The sequence below is a fragment of the Schistocerca gregaria genome, chromosome 4, assembly GCF_023897955.1.
Source record: "Schistocerca gregaria isolate iqSchGreg1 chromosome 4, iqSchGreg1.2, whole genome shotgun sequence".
Lineage (NCBI taxonomy): Eukaryota > Metazoa > Arthropoda > Insecta > Orthoptera > Acrididae > Schistocerca > Schistocerca gregaria.
This window is the reverse complement of record NC_064923.1, coordinates 125,738,479-125,757,730: the sequence shown is the minus strand read 5'-3', so window position 1 is coordinate 125,757,730 and position 19,252 is coordinate 125,738,479. Positions and strand designations below refer to the sequence as shown.

Genomic DNA, 19,252 nt, shown 5'->3' with positions numbered 1-19,252 from the left:
ACTACATTTGTCAGGAGGTCGCGTGTTCACAACAAGCGACAATCTACAATCGACACGCAGTACAACCGACGTAGGTTACAAAAATAGTCTGCATGCAGAATGAGCGATAAATAACTTTTCCACAAGTCGCTGGTCTGCGGTGCTCGCAGGCTGGCAGCGACACGCAAGCACGCTGCGGCCGGCGAGACGAACAGCCCACAACTAACTGGCAGCGCGGATCACTTCTTGTTCGTGACAATCCGACTATGCACGAAATGACCCAGGCTGTTCGTATCTTTTCTTATTTTACGCATGTTACAGTCAGTCAGGAACTGAAAAATGCTAATAGGAATTCTTTACGTAAGAATGGAAAAACTGGTAGAACCCGACCTTGCGAAAGACCAATCTGTATCCCGGACAAACGTAGGAACACGTGCGGCAGTACTGACCCTACGACTTATCTTAGAAGATAGGTTACAGAAAGGCAAACCTACGTTTATACCATCTTTAGATTCAGAGAAAGCTTTTGACAGTGTTGAGTCGAATATTGTCGTTGAAATTCTGAAGACAGCGGCGGTAATACACAGGGAGCGAAAGGCTGTTTACAACTTGTCCAGAAACCAGACGGCAGTTATAACAGCCGAGGGTTCATGAAAAGGAAGCGGTGACTGAGAAGAGAGTGAGACAGGGTTGTAGCCTGCCCCCAATGTTATTCAATCTGTTCACTGAACGAGCAAAATTTGGAGTAGGAATTAAAGTCCAGGGAGGAGAAAACGAAAGGTCTGAAATGACACTGTAGTTCTGTCAGAGACAGTAGTTGAACGGAATGGACGAGCGGTTCTAGGCGCTTCAGTCCGGAACAGCGCGACTGCTACGGTCGCAGGTTCGAATCCTGCCTCGGGCATGGATGTGTGTGATGTTCTTAGGTTAGTTAGATTTACGTTGTTCTAAGTTCTAGGGGACTGATGACCTCATATGTCCCACAGTGCTCAGAGCCATTTGAACCATTTGGAATGGGCAGAATCTTGAAAGGAGGATATGAGATGAACATCAACAAAAGCAATACAACGATAATGGAATATAATCGAATGAAATCACATGATGCTGAGAGATTTAGATCCGGAAACGAGACAATTAAAGCAGTAGATGAGTTTCACTGTTTGGGCAGTAAAATAATTTACAATGGGCGAATTATAAATTATATAAAATGTAGAGCTGCAACGAGAAGAAAAGTTTTGTCAACATGCAATATAAACTTTTTCCATAGGTATTTGTCTAGAGTTTAGCGATGTATGGAAGTGTAACATGGACGATAAACAGTTTAGACAAAAAGAGAAGAGATGCTTTTGAAATGTGGTGCAACAGAGGAATGCCGAAAATTAGGTAGGTACACCACGGAACTAATGTGGAGATACCAAAGAGAATTGGGGAGACATGAAATTTGTGGTATAATTTCACCAAAAGAAAGGATCGGTTGATAGCTCTTACTGAGAGCGGCTTGAAGTGAAATTGCGTGCTTATGCAATATAGTGTCAGTTATGTAGCTGGATTCGCTATTCCCCGTCAGAGAGCTTTGTAGAATTGACGGAAAGTCATCGAGTAAAACAGAAGTAATTTCTGGCGTTCCCCAAGGTAGTGTCGCAGGCCTTCTACTGTTCCTGAGCAGCCGTCTTAGGTTGTTAGCAGATCATGCTGTGGTTTATCGTCTAGTAAAGTCATCAGAATACCAAAACAAATTGCAAATCGATTTAGAAGAGATATATGTATGGTGAGAAAATTGACAACTGACCCTAAATAATGAAAACTGTGAGGCCGTCCACATGAGTGCTAAAAGGAATCCGCTAAACTTCCGTTATACGATAAATTAGTCGAATCTAAATGCCGTAAATTCAAATACATACCTAAGAATTACAATTACTAACAAGTTAAATTGGAAAGAGCACATAGCCGGCCGCGGTGGTCTCGCGGTTCTAGGCGCGCAGTCCGGAACCGTGCAACTGCTACGGTTGCAGATTCGAATCCTGCATCGGGCATGGATGTGTGCGATGTCCTTAGGTTAGTTAGGTTTAAGTAATTCTAAGTTCTAGGGGACTGATGACCACAGAAGTTGAGTCCCATAGTGCTCAGAGCCATTTGAACCATTTGAACCGAAGAGCACATAGAAAATATTGTGGGGAAAACAGACTAAGGACTATGTTTTATTGGTAGAACACTTGGGAAATTTAACAGATCTACTAAAGAGACCGCCTACACTACGCTTGTCCGTCTTCGTTTGGAGTACTGATGAGCGGTCTGGGGTCCTTACCAGATAGGATTAACGGAATACACCGAGAAAATTCAGAGAACAGCAGTACGTTTTGTATTATCGCGAAATAGGGTAAAGAGTGTCATTGACATGATGCAGGATTCGGGACGGACATCACCGAAGCAAAGGCAGAATATTCTCACGAAAATTTTGATCACCAACGTTCTCCTCCGAATGCGAAAATATTTTGTTGACCTAGATAGGAAGAAACGATCATCATAATAAAATAAGCGAAATGACTGCTCGCACGGAAACATATAGATGGTTGTTTTTTCCGCGCGCTGTTCGCGACTGGAATAATAGAAAATTAGCACTTAAGTGTGACTTGCGGAGAATCGATGTAGATGAAGATGTAGACGTAGAAAGCAGATTCAGAATGATGTAGGTTGCAGTAGTTATTCAGAGAGAAGAGGCTCGCACAGAAAAGAGTAGCATGGGAGCTGCATCAAACCAGTCCTCGAACTGAAAACCACAACAACAAGAATAAGTACATCATAAAGAGTACATTATTGAGATACTTCTTATCCTTTGTAAATTCCTATTTCATGTCTGGTTTAATGAGGAAAGAGTACTGGATTTACAGGTTTTGATGCGATCAGTTAACACCTATCTGTTCTTTCTTTCGCTTCTCACGGTTGGCGTCTTGTTGTTACCTTCGGACCACTATGAAGAATAACTTTTGACTGTTGAAGGACGCAACGCGTAAACCATTTTTCTCGACCAACCTCATACAGCGTCAGCAACGACAAACTTTTCGACTGAACAGTATTAGACGAAATATTTTTCTGGTATTGTTCTGTATCACACAATACACAACAAACAGTAGTAATAATAGATAATAGTAATAATAGATACAACGTAAGAATTAACAACCAACAAAATGTCAGCGTGCTATAGCCGTCCGGGTGGCCGAGCGGTTCTAGGCGCTACAGTCTGGAACCGCGCGACCGCTACGGTCGCAGGTTTGAATCCTGCCTTGGGCATGGATGAGTGTGATGTCCTCAGGTTAGTTAGGTTTAAGTAGTTCTAAGTTCTAGGGGACTGATGACCTCAGAAGTTAAGTCCCATAGTGCCCATAGCCATTTGAACTATTCAGCGCGCTATAAACGATTCTAGAGGACAGAAAGCCGCTTGAAATTGTAGCATTCTGCATAGAACAAGTGAGAAGTGTTGCAGTAGCGGGGTGAATGTCTGTCACCTTGGGTGTTTGCTGTGGCTACAAGTCTCATGGGATCGGCTGAAGGGCGCAATGCCATCCTCGTGAGCGTCACTGCACTACTTTCTTTGTAGCTGTCAATTACAAAGCAATTCTCAACAGCCGGGATTGGGGGATACTGACGTAACAGTCAATTAAAAATAAAAAAAGCGTTTTCCAGAATCTGTTGGGAGAACTTCAGAGAAGTTACTACAGGATTGGTATTCGTGGGAAAAGGAAATGGCCAATGAGAGTTCTCGCTTGCGTTCTGCTTTAGTGGCGAACTGGCTGAAACACTATAATGTTTAAACATTGTACCGCGATATCAGGGAATGGGCTGGCGAACCCCCTGTGTGTTAGGTTGGTTGGTTGGTTTTTTGTTTTGGGGTAGGAGACCAGACATCGAGGTCATCGGTCTTGTGCGTTCGAGTCGTGGGCTCTACGGCACAATAGAGGTTCTACTTCGAGAGTATTACTGATTTGTAGCCTCACAGGTTAGTGATCCACGAAGTACTCCTTCCAGTAACGAAGACCAGGTGAGTTGGTAAGGATGTACTCCGTGCTCAGTGATTTTCTACATTTGGTAGACAGGTTTGTTTTTTCGAGTGTGCACATGAGTTTGGTAGGAAAATGCTGCTATCAGATTATGGCCTCGTTAGTTAAATTTTTAGTGAGATTTTATGGAAGAGTGTCTTGCAATTATTACATTTGTTTCTACAGAAACTTGAAGTGAGGTGTTTCTTGTGCGTCTGCTGATCTGATTCGACCTGTTTGGCTTTTTACCCTTAGAGAAAAATGGTTAAAATGGCTCTGAGCACTGTGGGATTTAACAGCTATGGTCATCAGTCCCCTAGAACTTAGAACTAATTAAACCTAACTAACTTAAGGACATCATACAACACCCAGCCATCACGAGGCAGAGAAACTCCCTGACCCCGCCAGGAACCGAATCCGGGCGCGTCCCTCAGAGAGATCATCGTCGAAAATTGGTAGTAACCAGGAGGAAGCAGTGTAATAAGTGTTAGAGTTGTACCTTTACAAAGTTCGTGATCGAGTCTCCGAAAGTTTCTAAATACATTTAGATGGCTACAGGACTTGAAGCATGTGTTTAGGATCACTGACAATTTGAAACCCGTGCCACGTTTCAAAGAAGGATGGTGATCCTTATCAAGACTGATTTTAGAAGAGTAGCATTCTGAGAATGAATCCACTTCCAGCGATAACCGCTCCTTTGTTAATCTTTAGACCAGTGAGCCACGTAAATTGTCTCACACACCAGGACAGCGAATATTCCCACTGCCGCTGTGTAGGAGAACTTCAAACGATGCTGTGAAACTCTAAGGACGTGACAACAAAGGTACTTTTTACCGTGTCTCAGCCAGTGGGCGATCTCCATCAACTGGAAAACTGTAGCAGCCTGGACGCATGTGAAACATGTGCCACCACCATGGCAGGACACACCTTGTCACTCAGTATGCCACCTGCCACTACAACAGGACACAGCTTCCTACTCAGCACGCCACCTGTCACCACAACAGGACACATGCTACCTGCCACCACAGAGGAACACATACCACCTGCCACCACAGTAGAACACATGCCGGCTGCCACCACAGTAGAACACATGCCGGCTGCCACCACAGTAGAACACATGCCACCTGCCACTCAGCATGCCACCTGTCACCCAGCTTGCCACCTGTCACCACAATAAAACACATCTTGCGACTCAGTATGCCAGCTGCAATCACAATAGGACACATCTTGCCACTCGGCATGCCACCTGCCACCACAGTAGAATACATGCCACTTGCCACCACAACAACACATGCCACCTTGCACCATAACAAAACACATCTTGGCACTCAGCACGCCACCTGCCATCACAGAAAAGAACATCTTGCTATTCAGCACATTACTGATAGTGATCACCATCTGATATTGTCTCTTGTACATGGGAAAACATCAGAAATGACAACCCATTTTTTTTGCTCATTTTTCTGATGTGCTGTTATTATGCTTTCAGACATCAACAATGTGCACTGGTGCCAGTTTTCACGTATCCACTCTGTTTGTGGCTTTTCATCGTTGTATCTCACAATTAACATAGGATTCACTTGCCCCAAATGCGCCATAACACATGTCACCTGTATGCAGTCTTAATCACTTACACATGATACACTGTTCAACACATCTACATATAGCTCAGTAGTGTGTGAACGACTGAAGTGTATGTCACAGTCTACTTCCCATTCTTCACGTACTAGCATTTCTTCTTGCATCACAGGATCTCTAATGTTCAATATTACATGTCAACAGTTTTTCAGACAGGATCAGCAGAGTTACCAGATTGTTTATTAACAATGCTCATGTCTATAGGACAATATCGTCATTACTCGATACTAAAGAAATGCAGAAGACTTGGCATAATGAATGGTAGCTCTCTTTAAATGTGAATAAGCGAAAAATACTGCCTGTAACAAAGAGGAATAACCAGATACTGTCGGAGTAAAAGAGTAGTGGTCAACATCTTGAGCACATTACATCGTGTAAATACACTGTGTAACTAAAAAAATGAAGCACTCAGAAGGGGAGGAGGAAACGAAACTTCACGGGTTGTGAGTGTACATGACGTTATTTCAGTGATTACAAAATCGAGTCAAATTTACAAAGAACTTTTCATTGAGGATGCAAACATCAGAATGCTGTTGCACCCCGCTCTCGCCTGGACGCATACCACAACTGCCAACAACTGTTGCAAATGGTCTCCAGTATCCTGGATGCTGGCACTGGGACGTAGTTCACCGCTGACCTGGTCCCACACGTTCTGTCGAGGACAGTTCCGTGTATCTTGCTGGTCGCTGGAGTACCTCATCACCATCCACACAGTTCGTAGAGGCATGTGCCATCTGTGGACGAACATAACACTGCTAAAAAAAATGGTACCAGGATAATGACACATGAGGGGTGACACATGAAAATGCAGGATGTCAGTAACATACTGTTATGCCGTCAGGATTCCTTCAGTCTGAATTAGCTCCGACCTGATGCCATATCTGATGGCTGCCTACACGTTGACGCCAGGAGAAAGACAACTGTGCCTCTCCAAAACGTCAGGAGAGTGGGATTCTCCCCAGGAAGCCACTATAGTCGCCCACGATGGTCATCTGGGGTGATGCAGAACAGCGAATCACAGCTGAACACAGCGATATGTTATGCATCAGCAGTTTACGCTTCCAGTCAACGCTCCACCCCAAACAGTCATTTTTGTGGGTGGTGCTGACAGAATCTCATGCGCGCAACTGTAATTCCCTAGTCTGGGTACTACTAGTCTGCGACCAGTGGTGCAGGAAGACACAGAATGCTGTATGGAAGTCCTTTACTTGTTCTCGCATGGCAGGCACAGATATGAAGAGGTTACGATATGCTTGGCTCACACTGTGGCGGTCTTCTCGTGTGGTGGTCAGACATGACTGACCAGAACCTTGAAAAGTCTGCCTGCTCTGACATTCCCATGCATTTCACTACCGGCCACCGTCTCGTCCGAACGCCCTACAAATCTGGACATTGTGCGATTCGACCAGCCAACCCGCAGTAAGGCCCCTATCAAACACTGGAACGTGCTAATAATGCTGTCTCACACGACTAAGGGGCGCCTTCACAATGATCAGTCAACACCTAATGCGGTTCACACCCCATATACATTTATGAGCCGGAACATTATGACCACTGAACTACAACAGATATAAATACATCAGGCGACAGCTGCGTCACCTGGCGAGGAATGACTCCTGGTCACACACACGAGCGGTGCATGTGGTGCCAGTGAGTGTACTGTCAGAGTGTAGATGGGGATGGTTCGACCGAGGGCAGATTATGATGGCCAGAAGGCTCGGCACGAGCATTTCGGAAACTACACGACTTGTCAGGTGTAAGAGGCGCGCTGTTGTGAGTGCCTTCAGCACGTGGCAAAACCAAGGTGAGACCACGTCCAAACGTGGAGGGGGGGGGGGGGGGAGGTGTTGGGATGACACCCCTTAGTACAGATGTCGGACGTCGTAGGCTGCGCAGACTGGTAAAACAGGACAGGCAGTAAACTGTGGTGGAACTAACATTAGAGTTTAACGCTGGGCAGACTACAAGTGTGTCTGAATAAACAGTGCACCGAACGCTCCTAACAATGGGCCTCCACAGTCGACGACCCATGCAAGTGTCAACGTTAACTCAACGACATCGGCAACAACGAATTGAATGGTCACTTGCGCATCGGTACTGAACATTGGCGCAACGGCAGAGCGTTGCATGATCTGATTAATCCCGATACCTCCTTCGTCATGCCGATGCGAGGGCGCGAATCCATCGTCTTCCAGGGAAACGGCTCCTTGACATTTGTCCTGTAGGATGGAGACAAGCTGGCGGCGGCTCAATGACGATCTGGGGTCTTAACATGGGTCCAGTGGAGCTCGTGCAAGACACCATGTCGGACAAGGAGTGTCGTACACTGGTTGCAGACCACATACACTCCCTCATGACGATAATTACACCCCTTCATCACGATCATGTTTCCCGATTGCAGTGGCATTTTCCAGCAAGATAATGCGCCACGTTGCAAGGACAGGAGTGTGACGCAGTGGTACGAGGAACACAGTAGCGAGTTCCAATGGCTGTGCTGGCCCACAATCACCGAATGTGAATCCTATCTAACACATCTGGGATATGATTGAACACGATGTCAGAGCTCATCGTCCCCTTCCAGGAATTTATGGGAATTAGGCAACTTGTTTGTGCAGATGTGATGCCAACTTCCTCCACCGACCTACCAAGGCCTCGTTGCTTCCATGACACTACGCGTCGTTGCCGTTATCCGTGCTAAAGGTGGACATATCAGCTATTAGGTGGGTGATCATAATGTTCTGGCTGATCAACATATACTCTACCAGACCCGGTAACAACGCTAAAAGAGGACAACACTAAGGCACTGTTTTGACCGTTCTACCTGTCACAGATAACTGCAACTCTAAATCATTGCACAGTATTCTATTGTATGTCAACCGGGGACCTAGAAACGACGGAGAGGCTCCGTCCCCCCCCCCCCCTCCCCGCAGCCGCAGTGGTCCAAAACCCCACGACGACTGCCGCAGTCCGTGATCGTGCGGTGGCGTTCTCGCTTCCCGCGCTTGGGTTCCCGGGTTCGATTCCCGGCGGGGTCAGGGATTTTCTCTGCCTCGTGATGACTGGGTGTTGTGTGCTGTCCTTAGGTTCGTTAGGTTTAAGTAGTTCTAAGTTTTAGGGGACTAATGACCATAGATGTTAAGTCCCATAGTGCTCAGAGCCATTTGAACCATTTGACTGCCGCAGTCCACTTCACCTCTCCACCGCCCCACACCGAACCCAGGGTTATTGTGTGGTTCGGCCCCTCGGTGGACCCCCAGGGAACGTCTCACACCAATCGAGTGTAACCCATATGTTTGCGTGGTAGAGTAATTATAGTGGAGAACTTGTTTGCGCAGCAATCGCCGACATAGTGTAACTGAGGCGGAATAAGGGGAACCGGCCCGCATTCGCCGAGGCAGATGGAACACCGCCTAAAAACCATCCACAGACTGGGCGGTTCACCGGACCTCGACACAAATCCGCCGGGCGGATTCGTGCCGGGGATCAGGCGCTCCTTCCCGCCCAGAAAGCCGTGCGTTAGACCGCACGGCCAACCGGGCGGGCCAAATCATTACATACTTGTCAATGGTGGGTATGTATACGAAGCTGCACTGAAATCTAATGGCGTCTACTGGATTTTTCACGTTTTTTGTCAGGGAGTATATTTGCGAGTAATTTTAGCGATATGAAATGAAAACACGTGACATTGAAGTTAAGGAAGGCAAGTGGAAGGTTTATAGGCGTCTGGGGTGGGTAGAAGTTGGCATGACAAAAGATACTGAACGAATTAGTAGACGCTCTGCTTCAGTCGAAACCGGTCGGTACAGCACATACAAAAACTTGACAAAAATGCTCTGAGCATTTAAATAGGAAATGCCAACGGCCTTGCAGCAGTACTAACGCCGGTTCCCGTCAGATCACCGAATGTAAGCCCTGTCGGGCTGGGCTAGCACTTGGATGGGTGACCGTCCGGTCTTCCAAGCGCTGTTGGCAAGCGGGGTGCACTCTGTCCTTGTGAGGCAAACTGAGGAGCTACTTGATCGATAAGTAGCGGCTACGGTCTCGGAAACTGACATACGGCTGGGAGAGCGGTGTGCTGACCGCATATCCGCATCCAGTGACGCCTGTGGGCTGAGGATGGCACGGCGGCCGGTAGGTACCGTTGGACCTTCATGGCCTGTTCGGAAGGAGTTTAGTTTCTTATTTAATTGGGAAACTCTAGAAGAATGGCAACGAAGTTCTCGCCAAACTGCGTTGGATAAATTTAGATGAAATGTTTTTAAGGAAGAGTTTCCATTGCCGCTATCATACATCCCTTGAAGGGATTATGAGATTACGATAAGAGAAACATACCCACGTACCCGCTCAGCAGGAGAATGGAACAGGACAGAAAATTGCTACTGCTGGTACAAAGTCCCCTTCGCCATGCACCGTACAATACATTGGAAGTACATACAAGTATATGTATATTTTGACGTCATATTTTCAGAATTACAGGGAGGCAACGTCCGGTACCATACGGAACTTATAAAAACCTTGACGTTCCGTCTCACGAAACTTGTTTAAGTGATACCTTGTAATCTTTCGCCGTAATGTTAATCGAAGTGTCGATCTGCAGGAGCTGTAAAGGAAGAGAGTGGCCTGTAGCGACCAGTAAGGTGAAACTGCAGTTGAGTCGTGTTGCTTGCACAAGCCGCGATAACGCGCGATAGAGCTGCGAGGCATCACGCGGTAGCTGAACGAGGAAATGCGTTGACACTGCGATACAGAGAACCTTGTTTGAACTGTGGCGCAACGTACATGGCGTGTAAGCGACACACCAAGCAAACAATACGGCATTTATAACGTCATATCTTTTATCGCATTTAGAACCGTAAACGAAGCAGCATTACGAGTTTTCTTGTGAGAAAAAAAAAACTTTCGAGTTATCACTACGACTAACAGTCAAAGGTTCCTAAAAGAAACGTTTATGTGGAAGAAAACGAACAGAGTATCGTAAATACAAGCTTTACAGCTCCAATAGGCCAGAAAGATAGTACGAATCAACAAATGTTTTGTCATGCAGTGTGTGTGTGTGTGCGTGTGTGTGTGTGTGTGTGTGTGTGTGTGTGTGTGTTGCGCAATAAACTTTAATTATATAGCTCGAGTGAAGATTGCGACACTTAAGGTTTACAGCTTATTAAAAATGAATTACTTTCCATAGTGTCGTATTCCGCAAAAGGGTTGAGGTACACTATTAAACTAACTCCACGATTCAGCTACAAAAATCCCAAAAGCAATTAAATGACACAATTCAAAACCATTACTAGGGAACGGTATTATACAACCAAGAGACGTTACCAATTGCACTTGAGAAGTTCCACATGGCACTACATACTGAAAATAAAGGCAATCTGTGGAAATAAATACAAAAGATCCCAGACACTACACAACAAGTCAGTACTCAAATATAAAAAAAAGGAGCACTCTTTATAGCCTCCCAGTGTAGTAGTAGTAGTGGTAGTAGTAGTAGCAGTAGTAGTGATGTAGGTCCCGCTTTCTTTGTTTCTAAATTCAAGTAAGCAATTCACTTCTAAAACTTGATACCCAATTCCGTCTGATCCTGCATAGCTTGCCCACCAATCCTACATTATAAGTGACCTACTTACACTTCTTAACCACGCAAATTTTAGCTCCTGAAGCGAAAGTAGTCCCACAACATCATGTCTTCCCTATAGCAAACTGAAATGTGGCGATTTCGATACACCCAATACCCCCCCCCCCCGCCCCCCTTTTCACAGTCAATTCAGAAGGTACTACTCTACAAAAAGAAAACTTCCTTCTGTCTGCCCCAGTTTTACGCATGGAGTACCATATTCAAAGCTTCAAACAGCAAAAGTAAATACTTTTCACAGTGAATCTTAATTTCTCAAACCAAGAATCGCGAGAAACAAATCGCCCCGCTCGGTTTCTACTACTACGTCACATAAACTGGCCACAAATACTTTTTTCCTCAAACCTCAGGGAACTTTACATGGCAAACATACTTGATGCATTTAGAATTATCTACGATAACATTCTATTTCCTCAAGAAATTTCAATGCCCGTCATCGTATTTTTATTTCAGAACAATGAGTTGCATTTACGAAATTTCACTATCAGCGTTACCTTCTAAGGCAACACTATAACCAACTACAGTGCTCGGACGGGCAACCAACTCCGTAGTTGGCTCTAAAATGGCTTGATAAATCTAAAGAGCTACCTCTGAAACAGAAAAAATTGTATTTTCTTCCTCGAATCCTGCAACGATTGTTTTAAAAATGTTTCGGTGTAACGAAAATATGACGAACAAAGTTCTAGAGAAGTGTAAGTCCAATTTCTCTTGTAATAAAATGTAACCATGGGTTAATAACTCTACTAATACTAAAAATGCACACCAAGAAGTAACATCACAAAAGCCATTACGGTTACGTCACTGGACAAAGCCAACAGCAGTACTGCAAATTCCTTTTCACCTCCAACTTGCAAACTATGAAGTTCTATCTCACAAAGGTTGTACTCTTCGGCTGTAATGTTAGTAGGAGAGTCGATGAGCAGACGCTTTAAAGAAGTCTAGTGTGATGTACTGACCTGTTACGGCTGATGTGTGGACTGCAACAGAGGAGCGTCGCTAACACAGATCGCGATGACGTCAGCTACTGTTGCCAAGCAACGCACTGCGCACAGGCGACAATCTGCCTCGCCCCGTGACAGCTCGTGACTCACCTGCAACACAAGGAAACGAAAGTCAACCTCAGAGAGAGAGAGAGAGAGAGAGAGAGAGAGAGAGAGAGAGAGAGAGAGAGATACATAGTGACGTCAGCCTGACTTCGAGGTTTGTTCTCCAAGTTAGTTTAATGTAGCAGGGACATCCATAGTAATGAGTTACATCACCTGAACAATTTACTGACTTTGATAATGACATCCGCAGTGAATTTTACCGATAATTGTATTTATAGGAAGCTAAGTATTCCAGACAATTCTGCAACGCTGATTAGCGTTTCTAGCCGACCTGAGCAGTATGGTACCACGAAAACAAATATTACGAAACTACTTACCAGTACGATAAACTACGAGGTACAAGAGGTGAGTCAACGCCTCTTAATAGCGGCCCAGCAAGGCAGAGCGCTCGTATTCACTCGTAATTTGCTGACAGAACAGAGACGTAGCAGCCAAAGAGGCCCGTAGCACTGATAAACCGCGCCACCGCTATTCCACTTCTCATAATTTTCAGATGTTTTATTTTCCTTTTGTTAAACTTTTGCAGATGATTTCTAATAAAATTTTATTCCGATAAATGAAGCACTAACTGATTCTGTTTTGTGAATTAATATTTGTGCAACTTAATTAACATTACCGAACACACTTAAATTACCCATTTGAATCGAATTTACTATAACCATTCACATTGCAAGGAAATGTCACTGTTTACATAAAAAAGTTCAAATGTGTGTGAAATCTTATGGCACTTAACCGCTAAGGTCATCAGTTCCTAAGCTTACACACTACTTAACCTAAAGGACAAACACACACACACACAAATGCCCGAGGGAGGACTCGAACCTCCGCCGGGACCAGCCGTACAGTCCATGACTGCAGCGCCTGAGACCGCTCGGCTAATCCCGCGCGGCTCCCTGTTTACACATAGTAACTCCCCGTCATAAAAGTTTTGGACCTCCTCCACCTTAGGTCGTGTACACATTGAAGCTGACCAAATTACCAAGCTCTTCATACTCTCGTTTTCACTAAGAAGGAATAACAAAGCCACCACAGTCCCAGATTTTTACCATCGCTCTAATTACCGACAAGTAAAATAGATATTTGCCCGCCGATGCAGCTGCTAACTTACTTAAACTACACTCCTGGAAATTGAAATAAGAACACCGTGAATTCATTGTCCCAGGAAGGGGAAACTTTACTGACACATTCCTGGGGTCAGATACATCACATGATCACACTGACAGAACCACAGACACATAGACACAGGCAACAGAGCATGCACAATGTCGGCACTAGTACAGTGTATATCCACCTTTCGCAGCAATGCAGGCTGCTATTCTCCCATGGAGCCGATCGTAGAGATGCTGGATGTAGTCCTGTGGAACGGCTTGCCATGCCATTTCCACCTGGCACCTCAGTTGGACCAGCGTTCGTGCTGGACGTGCAGACCGTGTGAGACGACGCTTCATCCAGTCACAAACATGCTCAATGGGGGACAGATCCGGAGATCTTGCTGGCCAGGGTAGTTGACTTACACCTTCTAGAGCACGTTGGGTGGCACGGGATACATGCGGACGTGCACTGTCCTGTTGGAACAGCAAGTTCCCTTGCCGGTCTAGGAATGGTAAAACGATGGGTTCGATGACGGTTTGGATGTACCGTGCACTATTCAGTGTCCCCTCGACGATCACCAGACGTGTACGGCCAGTGTAGGAGATCGCTCCCCACACCATGATGCCGGGTGTTGGCCCTGTGTGCCTCGGTCGTATGCAGTCCTGATTGTGGCGCTCACCTGCACGGCGCCAAACACGCATACGACCATCATTGGCACCAAGGCAGAAGCGACTCTCATCGCTGAAGACGACACGTCTCCATTCGTCCCTCCATTCACGCCTGTCGCGACACCACTGGAGGCGGGCTGCACGATGTTGGGGCGTGAGCGGAAGACGGCCTAACGGTGTGCGGGACCGTAGCCCAGCTTCATGGAGACGGTTGCGAATGGTCCTCGCCGATACCCCAGGAGCAGCAGTGTCCCTAATTTGCTGGGAAGTGGCGGTGAGGTCCCGTACGGCACTGCGTAGGATCCTACGGTCTTGTCGTGCATCCGTGCGTCGCTGCGGTCCGGTCCCAGGTCGACGGGACGTGCACCTTCCGCCGACCACTGGCGACAACATCGATGTACTGTGGAGACCTCACGCCCCACGTGTTGAGCAATTCGGCGGTACGTCCACCCGGCCTCCCGCATGCCCACTATACGCCCTCGCTCAAAGTCCGTCAACTGCACATACGGTTCACGTCCACACTGTCGCGGCATGCTACCAGTGTTAGAGACTGCGATGGAGCTCCGTATGCCACGGCAAACTGGCTGACACTGACGGCGGCGGTGCACAAATGCTGCGCAGCTAGCGCCAATCGACGGCCAACACCGCGGTTCCTGGTGTGTCCGCTGTGCCGTGCGTGTGATCATTGCTTGTACAGCCCTCTCGCAGTGTCTGGAGCAAGTATGGTGGGTCTGACACACCGGTGTCAATGTGTTCTTTTTTCCATTTCCAGGAGTGTACTTACAAAATGATAATGAATATTTACAGCGCACGCTGAAAAGTAATGTGCCCCGTATTACACATATGTATATGATGATTTGATTAAATGGAGACATAATGCAGGAAACAAAAGCCTGAGAGGATAGGGAGCAGAAAATGTCATATGGATCTGAGGCCACAAATGCAAGGTGTCAATGCTACAGAGTCTCCATTAACTCATGACGCCTGTACAGTATGATGCAGTGCTCGAGATGCTATGGTAAGACCACTCTTGGACAAAGTGTTCGAAGTGGCCCCGCGGACCTCTAAGCATTGTGCGAACATGACACAGGAACGATTGACGAACACATTCAAATACATCATCCTTTAACTGAACGACACCACAAGCAGCATGAACAAATTGTTCCAGTGTCTACATGTCCGGGACTATCTCCGCATACGTGACGGCTTTCAGATGACCCCACATGTGAGGCTATAATGAATCGAGGACCAGCAACAGGACCTTCTCGTCTAGCTAGCGTAGATGTCAAGATGCTTCCCGACGGGAATGCAGTTCAGTGAGCTAGAGCTCCATTACCTTTCGTACCACCGAAGGCAGGCTCAGCTTCAGGAAATGCAGATACGTCTCGCCCGTGAGACACTGTGGCAGGATAACTAGTTCCACAAGATAGCCGCCAGTAATCCCCCTCCACACACTGAGGCTCAACTGCTGCTCCTGGCTTGCTGCCACCACACCATTAGGTATCTCCGTAGTCCACAAGTGCATGTTGCGAAGGTAACCTCATCTATGAATAGGACGGATGATAGAAATCACAACACAGTGGTGACCTATACGTTGAACCGTCGCTTAGGAGGCAAGGCTCTAGTTAATAAGGCTTCAGCACGTCGTAAGTGATATGAATAGTAACATCTGTCGTAGAGAACGTCCCACACCGTTGTCGGGCTTGTCGTATCTGGTAGGCCACCTGCCTGGTGTTGATAAGCGGGATCAAACCCTACAGTTTTCAACATTTTCAAAACTTCACCATCTGCTCCTCCAAGGCTCCTGTACATCGCAGATGCACCTGCTTTTCACTCCCATAAATGAGACTGTCTCTCGCAAATGAGAAAACACTGTTGCCAACAGTTCGTGATGTGGCTGTTGTTGGTGGGAATATTTTTGCCGGCACATTCGTGCTCCGCCAGCACACAGCCAGTTGCCTGCTTGTATATAAAGATCGTGTCGGCCTGATCCTTGCTGCTACAATGGGCCATCGTTTCTTAACGCTTCAGAGCATGAGAGGTGCCCACACCAGAGTGACTCGTGAAGAACAAACAAGCAGAGGCCGCCCAGTACCAATGTGTGAGCGTGCAGCCGTCGTGGACAACGCTGCTGCACACTTGAGTATGGAACGAAAACAGTAATACAACAAACCATTTTCACATGCCTGCTACGTTCTCTTGTGTGACATCAGTCATCAAACCCTACACTGTCAAAGATATTTTATCTTCACTTTCAAGTGGGTGTACCGCCATCGGAACGCATTTCTTGCAATAAATCCGATGGACCTTTTTCGCTACTTATTATCCTAGGTATCCTACAATTTTGCCCCATTTGGTAATATCACCCTGTATTATTTAGACATCTGTATGGATCAAAGTTTCGTGACACACTCCGAAGTTTTTGTGCAAAACAGTTAAACGCAGTCACGCACCTTTCGGAAAAGCCATATCTACGTTGCACTGACAGGCGGAAGCTGGTAACCTAACACTGCGACATTCAGTCGCAGAGAATGTGCTCAATGGTGTAAGTGCATGGTTAAGAAGATAGGACTTTGTTTAAAGTATGTCTGACATACTCCGTCATTTCTGTCTTGGAACTTGGCGAAGACACAGAAACCATTTTTCCAAAGCTGTATTCTTTAAGGGGACCGTACCTTGTTGCTACAGGTTTGATGCAGCTTATTACATTTTAGGTATTGCTTGCTATTACTAAGCAGCTGTTATGTGTGTTTCTTGGTTCTCTGTCTGGCCTCTTCATCACCGAATAACTTTCCGTCCTACTCTTATTTGAAATTGCTCACCGTTTTCACGTCTTGCTCTCCCTCTATGTCCCCCCCCCCCCCCCTCCACCCCTCCATCACACACACACACACACACACACACACACACACACACACACACACACACTGCCCTCTACTGCTAAACTGTTAATTCCGTGACGTCTCAGAATGTGTCCTTTCTACCGATCTGTTCTTTTAGTCAAGTCGTGCCACAAATTTTTCTTTCCAGTTACTTTCAGCACCTCCTAATTAATTAAGCGAACTGATCTTAAGCATTCTTCCGTAGCATCACCTTTCAAAAGCTTACAATCTATTCTTGTCGCAACTACTTCTCGTTCACGTTTCACTTCCGTACATCGCTACATTCCATACAAATACCATTAGAAAAAATTTCTAAATCTTAGACTTACATTAGATGTTGACAAATTTTCTTTTCTTTTCTTGCCATTGACATTCTACATTTTATATCATTTCCACTGCGGCTATTATAAGTTATTTTACTGGCCAAACAGCAAAACTCACCTACGACTTTTAAGTGTCCCATTTGCTAATCTGATTTCCTCAACATCGCCTCATTTGATTCGACCGCATTCCATTGCCCTTGTTTTTCTTTTTTGAATGGTTATCTTACTGTGTATCCTCCTTTCAAGACACTGTCTATTCGTTTCAACTGCTCTTCCAAGTCCTCTGCTGTCTCTGACTTAATTAAAATGTCATCGGCAGAGCTCAAATTTTTATTTCTTCTCGATGAATTTTAATTCGTACTCAAAATTTTTTCTTTGGTTTACTTTTCTGTTTCCTCAATGTATAGATTGAATAACATCGAGGATAGGCCACAACCCTGTCTCACTCCCTTCTCAGTCACTGCTCCCCTCTCATGCTGTTCGACTCTTAAAACTGCCGTCTGGTTTCTGTACAAGTTGTGAACAATTCTCGCTCTCTGTATTTCAGTCGTGCTACCTTCACAATATTAAAGAGAATATTCAACTCAATATTGTCAAAAGCTTTCTCTAAGACCCCAAATGCTATAAATACAAGTTTACATTTCTTTAACCTGTTTGCTAAGAGTAGTTGTAGGGTCAGTATTGCCTCGCATATTCGAACATGTTATCGGAAATCAAAATGATCTCCTCAGAGGACGGCTTCTACCACATTTTCCATTCTTCTGCAAATAATTCGTGTCAGTATTTTACAACCATGAATTATTAAACTGGTGATAATTTCACACCTGTCAACATCTGCTTTATTTGGAATTGAAGTTACTAAACTCTTCCCTAAGTCTGAGTGTATTTCATCTGCCTCATACATCTTGTACACAAGGTCCACCTCATACATTTTGCACACAAGGTGAAACGCTTTATGGCTGGCTATCCTAAGGATATCAGAAGCTCTGAGACAATGTCGTCTACTGTAGGGGCCTTCTTTCGATGTAGATCCTTCAGAGCTCTGTCAGATTTTTCTCGCAGTGTCATATCTCCCACTTCATCTTCATCTATTTCGTCTTCTCTTTCTGTATCGTTGCCGTCAACATAACTCCTTGCCGGGCGCGGTGGTCTCGCGGTTAAGGCGCTCAGTCCGGAACCGCGTGACTGCTACGGTCGCAGGCTCGAATCCTGCCTCGGGCATGGCTGGGTGTGATGTCCTTAGGTTAGTTAGGTTTAAGTAGTTCTAAGTTCTAGGGGACTGATGACCACAGATGTTAAGTCCCATAGTGCTCAGAGCCATTTGAACCATAACTCCTTGACAGCCCATCTACATATTCCTGCAACAGGGTTTTCAACATAATTTTCCTCGTGTAGCCCCTCTATGTAGTCTCTCCACCATCCAGTTTCCCCATCTTTGCTCCTGAGGAGAGGCTGCAAGGGTTTTATGACACTTTTTCCAACTCAGTGCATGCATCGATGCCACAGCGGGAGTAACGTCTTACTGAAAAATGGGACCATACTGCCGACAATTTTGTAAATGCAACTCGATTTTGTAATGACTGAAATAACATTACATACCGTCTCAAATCGTGAAGTTTCATTTCGTTTACTCCTTCCCTTCAATCGAGTGAGGTGGCGCAGTTGTTACACACTGGACTCGCATTCGGGAGGACGACTGTTCAAACCCGCGTCCAGCCGTCCTGATTTAGGATTCCCGTGATTTCCCTAAATCGGTTCAGGCAAATGCCGGGATGGTTCCTACAGAAAGGGCACGGCCGGCATCCTTTTCCATGTTTCCCTAATTCGATGGGACCGATGATCATGCTGTTTAGTCCCCCCTCCTTCTCACCCCCCCCCCCCCCCAACCAACCTTCCCT

General features: G+C 45.9%; 1 protein-coding gene across 2 annotated transcripts in view; it reads right to left on the bottom strand.

Annotated features, from left to right (window-relative positions):
- The window catches only part of LOC126266957 (uncharacterized), a 1,160,365-nt gene that overhangs the window by 981,964 nt on the left and 159,149 nt on the right, over positions 1-19,252 (bottom strand). Inside the window, exon 1 of one of the 2 annotated variants that reach the window (XM_049971676.1) lies at positions 12,240-12,368. The exons of the other annotated variant lie outside the window; for it this stretch is intronic. The gene's annotated coding sequence lies outside the window, so the exon portion shown is untranslated. Of the gene's footprint in view, positions 1-12,239; positions 12,369-19,252 lie in introns of those variants that run through there. 2 annotated transcript variants of the gene reach the window in all.